Source organism: Physeter macrocephalus, chromosome 6 (genome assembly GCF_002837175.3).
Source record: "Physeter macrocephalus isolate SW-GA chromosome 6, ASM283717v5, whole genome shotgun sequence".
NCBI lineage: Eukaryota > Metazoa > Chordata > Mammalia > Artiodactyla > Physeteridae > Physeter > Physeter macrocephalus.
Genome location: NC_041219.1, coordinates 27,635,885 through 27,646,386, shown reverse-complemented (window position 1 = coordinate 27,646,386; position 10,502 = coordinate 27,635,885). Strand labels below are relative to the sequence as shown.

Here is a 10,502-nt window from a genome sequence, read left to right as displayed (position 1 = left end):
CAAGGTAGTACTTGAGATTAAGCAGTAAAATGATATATTGGCAACATAGTTTTCATTTTAAAAATCCCTTTGATTTCATACTTATATCCTAATTTTCTGTTATGATAGTTTTTGGTTTACTTTTAGTTTTCTATGGAATGTTCTGTGCTTTAGCCGAAATCATTAAAGATAAATAAGTTTACTAGACTCAGAAATGTGCATCATTTGGCTCTTTTTTGCTTTACCTCTGTATTAGTTTTCTATTGCTGCTATAACAAATTACCACAAAGTTAGTAGCTTACAACAAAACCCATTTATTATCTCACCTTCCTATGGGTCTGAACTTTGGGCACAGTATGGCTCTTCTGGGTTCTCTGTTCATGCCCTCACGAGGCCCCATGTCAAGATATCAGCAGGCCTGGACTCTTACCTGTAGGTCCTGGGGGAGAATTCAGTTCCATGTGGTTGTAGGACTGATGTCCCGTTTCCTTGCTAGCTCTTAGCCAGTGGTCTTCCTCAGCTCCACATTCCTTAACTCATGCTCCCCCACCCCCCATCTTCAGAGTCAATAATGGTGTGTGGAATCCTTTGCTTTGAATATCTCTGCCTTCCCCTTCTGTTTTGTTCTTATGCTTTTAAAGGACTCATGCAATTCCATTGGGTCCACCTGGATAAAGTCAAATGATTAGTAACCTTAATTACCCAGCAAATTCTCTTCACAGCAGTACCTAGCTTAGTGCTTGATTTATGACTAGGGGGATGGGAATCTTGGGGGCACATCTTTAGAATTCTGCTTACCATATCCTTCTAGGTACAGCTTTCCTGGGATGGTTATAGTCATAATCCAACATTTTAAAGAGATTTTAAGCATCTTAATTCTCAAAATTTTGCAAAGTGAAATTAGAACTGAAAAAGTCAGGTAGCATTAAATATTACTTACAAAGAATTTTTAGAGGTTTAATAAAACAATAAACCCTTTTTTAAAAAAATTCAAACTTCTATGTTGCAAAACCTTTCCCAATCTTCTTGTTTTGTTTTGTTTTTAGCATTGTAATAAGATAGCATCAGGTAGTAGTCAGTTTGTAGTACCAATACTATATATACTACTAATAATTGCATTTAAAAAAGATTGGTTTTCCTCTGCAGTCTCATTTCAACCTTGGAGAGTTTTTGATATATTCAAATAGAATTGTACTAGAATCCAATTTTGGATAAGAAACCGGCTCCCCTGACCTAGCTGCCACTTACTCATACCTAAAATGTGCTTGAATATGCAACTTCCTAATTGTAGGGCACATGTAAACCCCCTCCTCACTTTTTGTAGAGCTGCATAGTTCTTACAGCTTGGGGTCAGGGGAGTGCAGGCTTACATTATGCATCCTAATTTACTATTTATGAATCCTGATTACCATTCGTTATTTAAATTCTAATTTTTCCCTTCAGAGGTTTTAACTAGACAACTGTTCAGAAGTACGGATTATACATGGGGGAATTCTAGTGCTTTGGAGCTACTGAAAAGAAAATAAAAGGATGATCATCAGATGCAGCAGTAAAACAGAAGGTGTTTGGCTCTTGGGGAGTTTTGTGAATACTCTTTAGGACTTTGTCACCTTCTTCCAGCAACTCCAGCAAGTAGGGGGCCTGGTGCAAGAAGTGGCGATCTGCCAGTTTCAGGCTTAGACGTGGTGCTGTGAGACGTAACTGATGGTCTGGAGATACAGAGCAGAGGGATAGGCAGCGTGTATGCTGAGACTTGAAACTCGTGCCTCCTTAGCCCTCGGGGTGAGGTGATGATCAAATCACAACCACACATCTCAGGTGACTATATATTTGAAACACGCAATTTAGCTAAGGTGCTTCTTTTGCTTTCCCTAGTTTATGATTATTTTCATGTAATGAATGATGGTCATGGGCATTCTGATATAGAAGGTTTTAATTATGGCTCAGGATCTGTGCAATTAATCAAGCAAAATGATTTAGAGTTTTGTTATTACTGAAGTCTTTTCAGCTGGAATTAAGTGGATCCACACCAGTGCATTATTAAGCATACAGTTACTTATTTGTTTATTTATCTGGACTCCACCTTATTATAAAAAGATTTTGAGGAAATTTACACATACATACCTACCCGCCACCACCACCACATAAAATAAATAGATGAAGAAATTAGGCAAAAGGAAAATAAAATTAGGAGAAAAATAACAAGGCTGCTTTGGTTAGATTTAATGCAAAGAAAATATAGTATAAAATTCTATACAGGTGCTAGAACTAGGCTATAAATTTGGCTCTGATTTTTTTTCTAGCAGCCAAAACAAAATGGCAGCAAAGTAATCAGCTATAGGATTCATCACATTCATAAAATGATTATAAGAAGATTGGAATTTTCCTTTGAACTCATCTTGTGTTGAAAGGGACATTTTATGCTTTCCTTCTGCTAGAAAGGTTAACTTTGAATTGCAATTAAACTTATAAAAACATAATTTTGGCAGAAATAAGAATGAACGGAATGGCAGAATGGGAGCAGTTAGCAGGATTTCTAGTATTCCCTCTCTTTTTCTTGGTTCATGTTCTAATGTTCCAATACTCTCCTCAGTGCACAGAGAGGTCCAAGAAGATTAGCCGTTCTTTTTGGAAGCTGAAGACTTCCCTGAAGATTCTGTGAGAATGGGAAGCAGAATCTGATTTTTTTTTTTTTTCAGAATGGAAACCTTTTATCATGAAGAATTTTTTCTTTATTGTATACTTTTATATAGTTTCCAACCCATGAATTAGTGGTGTTCCAAAAGTTCATTTTTAAGCTGTTTGTTTGAAATTAAGAATATATTTTCCCAAAGAAATGATGTTGTCTGCGACCTAATTTCAGACTTGCAATGAACCCAAGGTTCAAGGAGGTTAAATCTGAATAAATACAGGTCTTCAATACTGTATTCAAAACCTTTGAGGCCAGATTTGCTGACTTTGAGTTTTGTTTTGTTTTGTTTTGTTTTTTGAGAAGGATAATATTGTGCATATACCAGTTATTACATAGCACTGCAGTGTGGTCTGGAGCAGGATCCTATAATCAAACACATTAATACTTCTGCAGTGAAACTGATGAATATTCACACTCAGTGGGATAAATAAAAACTATAAATAGCCTCATGTCAGTTCAGGTCGGGTTTTGTCGCCAAATGAATTCAGGCCAAATGAGTTCAGGTCAGGTCAGGTTTTGCTGCCAAATGAGTTATGAAAAAACTTCTGGTTTTCAGAGCGTTTTGGATTTCAGATTAGTGTATCTCTATTATACATTTTTTTTTTAATAAAAAAGCCACTGGTATTATAAACTCTAACCACACTGTAATGTTCTTTTATGGAAAAATGTGTTGAATTCCAATTAGGGAAGCCAGAAAGCCATCACTATATTGCAGCCATACAGCAAGAATGAAGTGTTTCCACTAGGCAGGACTCAGAGCAGAAATGCCCTCCTATGTAACCCAGGAGAGGGCTCTTGTCAGGCAGCTGCTAGGGAAGGTTCAAGGTCAAGGGCAGGGGACTGGTAAGAAGTATGAGAGCGGGGAGGTGGGAGAACAAGGTGGGACTTCCCCTTCTATTATTCATTTCTCTCCCCCCCCTACCCCCAACTTTAACTCTTCCTTTTCTGTTAATGCAGGGAGCCCGACAGTGATGTCAGCGGTGGCATTTCCCTCCCCTCCACTCCCACCCTTTCCCCAAAACTGCCTATAAAGACACCAGATGGTGTCAGAAATAATAAAGCTTCTAAAGGTAGTTAAACTTAGGTGTAGATCTTGCCTCTGCCACCCTCTAGCTGTGTGACCTTAGGTGGTTTGCTCAACTTGTGAAAGAAAAAAAAGAAAAAAATCCGATCTGCTTCCTAGGGTGATTGAGAAGACATTAGGTTCTGAAGTCAGTGTGCTGTTATGTGCAAGTGCCTCACACAGAATGGAGCTCAATAAACGGTGGCCTCCTTTAGCACTGTGGTCCCCTCACATATCTTCTGGTAATTCTTTCCTTCTCCCCCTAAACATTGGCTGAGAAGCAGGGAGCCAGGACCCAGTGGAGATGCAGTGTATCTGTGAGCAGGAGGGGAGAAGCTTCTCAGGTGATGAGTAGGGTGGTTGTGATGGAGAAGTGCTCTGCAAAGGCACGAAGGCCCCAAAGTGTAGGCATTTGTATCTGGCTCGACCAAGGCATCCAGTCCCTCTTTAGGGTCTGATCTAGGCTTGGTAAACCCTCAGACTTGGAAGTTTCTGGAAGAAAAAATCATCCGCAGGTTCTTGTGGGAGTTAGGCTGGAACCAGTTATCTTTGGAGCTTACCTGAAAGCTGTTTGCAGCCATGAGGGTTGATATTGCCCCATGGGCCAGGCTCAACAGGAGTAGAAATAAGACTTTCAAGAAGCCACTAGAAATTTCACAGCTATTCTAGGGCTTTGACACGGGCGCTGCTTGGTGGCACTCTAGCTCTTCATATTGATTACATGCATTCTTTCAATGATATTACATGCTTAGTTAATGCCAGGCACTGTTCTGGGGATATAATGGTTAATGACATAGGCAAGATCCCTGCTGTGATGGAAACAGATGAGGGGACTATGTTAGCAAAGAGTAAGACGTGAGTGGGTGGGTGGGTGAGTTGGGGTGGTTCGGGAAGGTCTGTTTGAGGAGGTGACATTGAAGCTGAGACCTGAAGGATGGGTTGGAGGTAGCCATGTCAGGAACATCCTCGATAGAGGGCCAGCAAGTTCAAAGGTCCTAAGATGGGAAGGAGCTTGGTGTGTCCTAGGACCTTTCAGAAGCCGGGTTGGAGCTTTATGAGCAAAGGGGCAAGGATCTGGGGTAGAGGGAAAGGCAGGCTGGGCTAGACCTTGCTGAACCTTGTATGCTCTGGACAGGAATATGAATTTCATTCAAAGAACAGGAAACCCCTGAAGGTTTTTAAGCAGGGGAGGAACATGGTTTGCATAAGTTCACTTGGCCTCTCAAGTGGATGTCATGCGATATTAAAAACTAGGCTAGACTCCTTTGGGAATATTCCAGTGTTTCCCTTGTTTTTAACTCAAATGTGAAAACTTTGAAGTCACTTGTTTCTCTTTAGTTTTTAGGTTTTCTCTTCAAATCCAATTAACTGTCATCATAAATTTAGCTTTTTGGTGAAAGAATGCATGAGCAGTCACCTCTGTAATATTGTGCAATTCTCCTGTTACCTGTTTTTTGTTTCCTACTATGGCTTTTGTCTGTTTATCTTCCAACACACCCATCCTTTGCTGCCAGCATTGACATGCTTTCTCTTTTAATCCTTTCTCTTTTCCTCCCTTGGTTTTGCAGTTGTGATAGACTTTTTGTGTTTGTCCATTTCTTGCATGACTGTTGAGGCATTCTCTCTTGGCTGTACTGATTTCCTTTAAAGAACTCTATTCAATATAACAAACCTAACACAGCTTCTTGTACATAGTAGGTACTCAGTAAAGTTTTGTTACGTGAATGAATAAACAGCAAGATCTGCTGGGCTTTTGTGATGAACCTGAAGATGAATAGGTCATGTTTATGCCCTTAAGCAGGCCACTTCAGGATCTAAAGTCAGTGTTTGTCATAGGACCCTAAGAAAGGGACGTAGGTACAGCGTGGAAAGGAACTTTGGAGGATGAATTTGACACTGAACCTCAGATCCAGCCTCTGTTCTGGCTTTTTATTTAGGTGGATTTTTCAGGGAGAGACGTATAGTTGTCATTATTATGGACAACTGAATCAGGATTTTATGGACATTAAGAAAAATGTTCTGAAACTTGGTAATAAGATGTTAAGACGGAGATACAGCCTTTCAGAGTCATTGTCTAATTGTCCTAATTAGACATTGTCTAATAAGACCTAAGAGTCATCTGATTCTCTAGAGAATGTAACTTTGTTTTACTTACTATATTTGCTATTAATTAGTCCTCAGACTCTGTTAAAGTTAGAAGTTATAGAAAATTATGATGCAAATGACTTCTTGCAAGTAGAGAAGATAACCCCAAAGGTTATATTTTATTGCCCTATAGAATATTAACTAGTGCTGTATGTAATTTAGCAATCTTGTTCCAGTATTCTTTTTTTAAGTTACTATATCAATTTCTTTGCCACCTTGCTGTTTTCCTCATTATGAGTTACATAAGTCTTTGACGTATGTATATTGTATACATATACATATGTATATTTGTATATGTATATATACTCACTGTATATTTGTATGTGAATTATATTTCTAACCTTTTAAAAACTGTATTTTGACATTCATATTCAGTAAAGTCCTTAGACATGAATGTGCAAGTCACTATCCAAATTTCCTCATTTTATGCTACCATGTAATTTCTGAGTGGAAACATCATGGATGTCACAATAAAGGGCCTTATAGTATGAGATAGAGGTAAAAATTTTACTTACAGAAAACCTGTACTTTTAGAGGGCATCTGTCCCTGTGCAAGTGCAATATAAACAATCTTAAGGAATTTTAGGCCAGTCTCAGGGAAAGGTCTTATTGAATTGATATGGGAATGAGTTTGTATTTACCATGCTCTTTCTTGTATGGTGGCAAAAATAAATAAGTAAACTTGAGAGACATTCCACAAATACAAATCTTGCTTTTTTTTTTTTTTTTTTTTTGCTTTAAAAAAAAGCATGAACATCATTATAGGAAAAAGTAGATTCTAAAATTTTTTTTAAAAATTATTTTTTAAATTTATTTATTTTTGGCTGTGTTGGGTCTTCATTGCTGCGCACAGGCTTTCTCTAGTTGCAGCGAGTGGGAGCTACTCTGTTGCGGTGTGCGGGCTTCTCATTGTGGTGGCTTCTCTTGTTACAGAGCATGGGCTCTAGGCATGTGGGCTTCAGTAGTTGTGGCACGTGGGCTCAGTAGTTGTGGCTCATGGGCTCTAGAACACAGGCTCAGTAGCTGTGGCGCATGGGCTTAGTTGCTCTGCGACATGTGGGAATCTTCCCGGACCAGGGCTTGAACCCTTGTCCCCTGCATTGGCAGGCGGATTCTAAACCACTGCGCCACCAGGGAAGCCCGATTCTGAATTACTTAACGTAAAGAATCACTAGGCCAATAGCGCAGTTAGTCACGAAGTACAGATCACAAAAATCTCACCAATCACATTTGAAAGTTCAGCCCTGGATGGTGTTTATTTCCTCAAAGATACTTCACCTGCAGTGAGGGCAGCCTGTCATCAGCTGATGCCATGTTTATAGCCTCTTGGTCTAAACTGGAAGTTCAGTTAAAGTCACTATTAACTGAACTTACATTAATATGTATTCTGCCCCATTAGAAACTGTTAAGAAAGGGAAGATTAATACTGTATTTGAACAGATGACACATTAAGAGAAGAACTAAGGAAATAAAACATTCATTTATTACCTTTTGGTAAATTATTATTTTTCCATCACTGCTTAAAGAAATCCTAGTAGTGACCTCAGTCAGGGTTTTAGTATAATGCTTTACACACTTGACTCAGTCTTTATCTTTGCTCCTCTCAGGATAGCTCTGGAGTTTGAATCTCCTTTTCAGAGCTTCGTTCTCAAGTTCAGCAGTTTATTTATACTGTAGTCACTTAAGGGTGTTTATGTACCTGCTTTGATAGGGACCGTCCTGTTTTATGCTTCTTTTCTCAACATGATTCTCAGTAGGGCTGCTTTTACTCTCAGAAGTATCCATGTTTTTCATGATAAATTATATGGCCACACTTCTTTACCCTGGCTAGATGTGGTTAAAGGCTTTTTAGCCCCAATCTTGTCTGCCTTCTTTTGTCTCTCTGCCCATTTTTTCCTTCTCTACATGTGGCAGGAGCCAAAAAAACATAAGAGTAACAGCCAGATGAATGTTGTTTCCTCAATCCTTTCTACTATCGTTTCCCCCCCTTTTATAAGGAACAGCCTCGTTTATTTATTCATATGTCATACTAGCTTGTATTTATTGAGCTCTTGCTGTGCTCCTGACACTGCTCTTTACTAGGATTAACTCAGTTCTCACAACAATTGTATGAAATACATACTATTCTTATCCCCACTTTACAAGACTGGGTAGACGAATAACTTGTCTTGGGTCACACAGTATGGAGCATACCTTTGAACCCGGTTAGTCTGACTTCAGAGTCCATGCTATTGGCTACCAGTATATAAGAATTGTTTATTCAAGTGTATGCAGTTGCTGGTCTTAGTATGAATTGATAGTTAACATCTAATGGTTCATTTCAGCTAGCAACTTAACAATATAAAGTTTTACATTAGTAATCTGTTGCTGCATAATAAATCACCCTTAAATCTAGCAGCTTAAAAAATGAGCATATATTATCTCATACAGTTTCTTTTGGTCAGGGATTTGGAAGTTCCTTAGCTGAATAGCTCTGGCTTGGTGTCTCTGATGACATCTCAAGATGTCAGCTGGGACCAGAGTCATTCTTGCATGGCACTGCTGCTTCCAAGATGGTGCACTCATGTGGTATAAGTGCCTAGCATTATGCTTTTTGATTGTGATGTAAGCACCTGGCTTTAAGCTTTAGATTGCTGAGGCATCCATTTCAAAGACATCCATCTTGAATAAATATATTGCCAGCTGTATAGCACTACTGCTATTAGCAAAACGACGAGATAAGGAACTGGCTGCCTCCACCCATGAAGTTCCCCTTTTATCTGGGTAACCTAGATAACTGACCACCTGAGTGACCCTGCTTCTCCTTTCCCATGCCCTAATGCTTTACATTTGCCAATAAAGAGTGAACCCGTGAAACCCTAGGCACCCCACCCTCAGACCCTAATAAAGGCAGAGCCCCAGGTCTTTACTTCCTTCCTCTCTCTCTACCCATGACCTCGCTGTGTTGCCCTTGGACATGCCGTGTGCCCTCCAGGACTTGTGAGTGATAAATCTTGTTTTTCAAAGTTCCCTCATGAATTGCTGAAGTACATCTTGAGATCATAATAAGCACCACAAGGGCTGGTCCAGCCACAACACTGGCTTCAATCAGGAAGATGTCCGTGGGGCCTCGTCACGAGTCATACAGACCTAGGTGATGCCATAGGTATTCCTAGCCATAGCATCGCTATCGATAGGCTGAGGCTGACACAGCTCACATGGTGTTGGTTGTTGGCAGGTCTCACTTCCTTCCCATTTGGGCTTCTCCCTCAGCTGCTTGAGTGTCCTCACAGTATGGAGGCCAGCTTCCCCCAGAGCGAACAAGCCTGGAGAGCAAGGTGGAAGCCAAAATATCTTTTAAAACTTAGTCTAGGAAGTCACATTTCCCTGTCATTTTTGTGATATCCTGTTGGTTGCCCTGGGTCAGGGAGTGGGGTGGGAGAGCTACACAGGGTGAATACTACGAGAAAGAATCACTGAGTCATTTTGCAGGCTGGATCTTACAAAAGGGCTAATGTATTTTAAAGCAAACAATTTTAAAAATTATTTTTCATATTCTTTTCCATTATGGTTTATTACAGGATATTGAATATGGTTCCCTGTGCTATACAATAAGACCTTGTTGTTTATCCATCCTATATATATTAGTCTGCATCTGCTAGCCCCAAACTCCTAATCCAACCCTCTCCCACCCCCTCTCCCCCTTGGCAACCACAAGTCTGTTCTCTATATCTGTGAGTTTGTTTCTGTTTCATAGATAAGTTCATTTGTGTCATATTTTAGATTCCACATATAAGTGATATGGTATTTGTCTTTCTCTTTCTTTTTCACTTAGTATGGTAATCTCTAGTTCCATCCATGTAGCTGCAGATGGCATTTTTCATTCTTTTTTTATGGCTGGGTAGTATTCCATTGCATATATATACACTACATTTTCTTTATCCATTCATCTGTAGATGAACATTTCGGTTTCCATGTCTTGGCTATTGTAAATAGTGCTGCTGTGAACATAGGGGTGCATGTATGGTGCATGTATCTTTTCAAATTATAGTTTTATCTGGATATATGCCCAGGAGTAGGATTGCTGGATCATGTGGCAACTCTATTTTTAGTTTTTCTAGGAATCTCCATACTGTTTTCCATAGTGGCTGCACCAATTTACATACCCACCAACAGTATGGGAGGGTTTGCTTTTCTCCATACCCTCTCCAGCATTTGTTATTTGTAGGCTTTTTAACGCTGGCTATTCTGACCAGTGTGAGGTTGTACCTCATTGTAGTTTTGATTTGCATTCCTCTAATAATTAACGGTGTTGAGCATATTTTCATGTGCCTATTGGACATCTGTATGTCTTCTTTGGAGAAATGTCTGTTTAGGTCTTCTGCCCATTTTTTGATATTTTTTTGTTATTGAGTTGTATGAGCTGTTTTAATTTATTTTTTGTTAAAATTTATTTATTTTTATTTATTTATTTTTGGCTGTGTTGGGTCTTTGTTGCTGCATGGGCTTTCTCTAGTTGTGGTGAGCGGGGGCTACTCTTCGTTGCAGTGCTCAGTAGTTGTGGCTTGTGGGCTCTAGAGCGCAGGCTCGGTAGTTGTGGCACACAGGCTTAGTTGCTCCACGGCATGTGGGATCTTCCCGCAC

The 10,502-nt window shown here is 39.6% G+C and overlaps 1 protein-coding gene across 1 annotated transcript in view; it reads left to right on the top strand.

Moving 5' to 3' along the window:
- CRADD (CASP2 and RIPK1 domain containing adaptor with death domain) overlaps positions 1 to 10,502 on the top strand; it is a 190,884-nt gene that overhangs the window by 51,339 nt on the left and 129,043 nt on the right. The gene's annotated exons all lie outside the window — the stretch shown is intronic.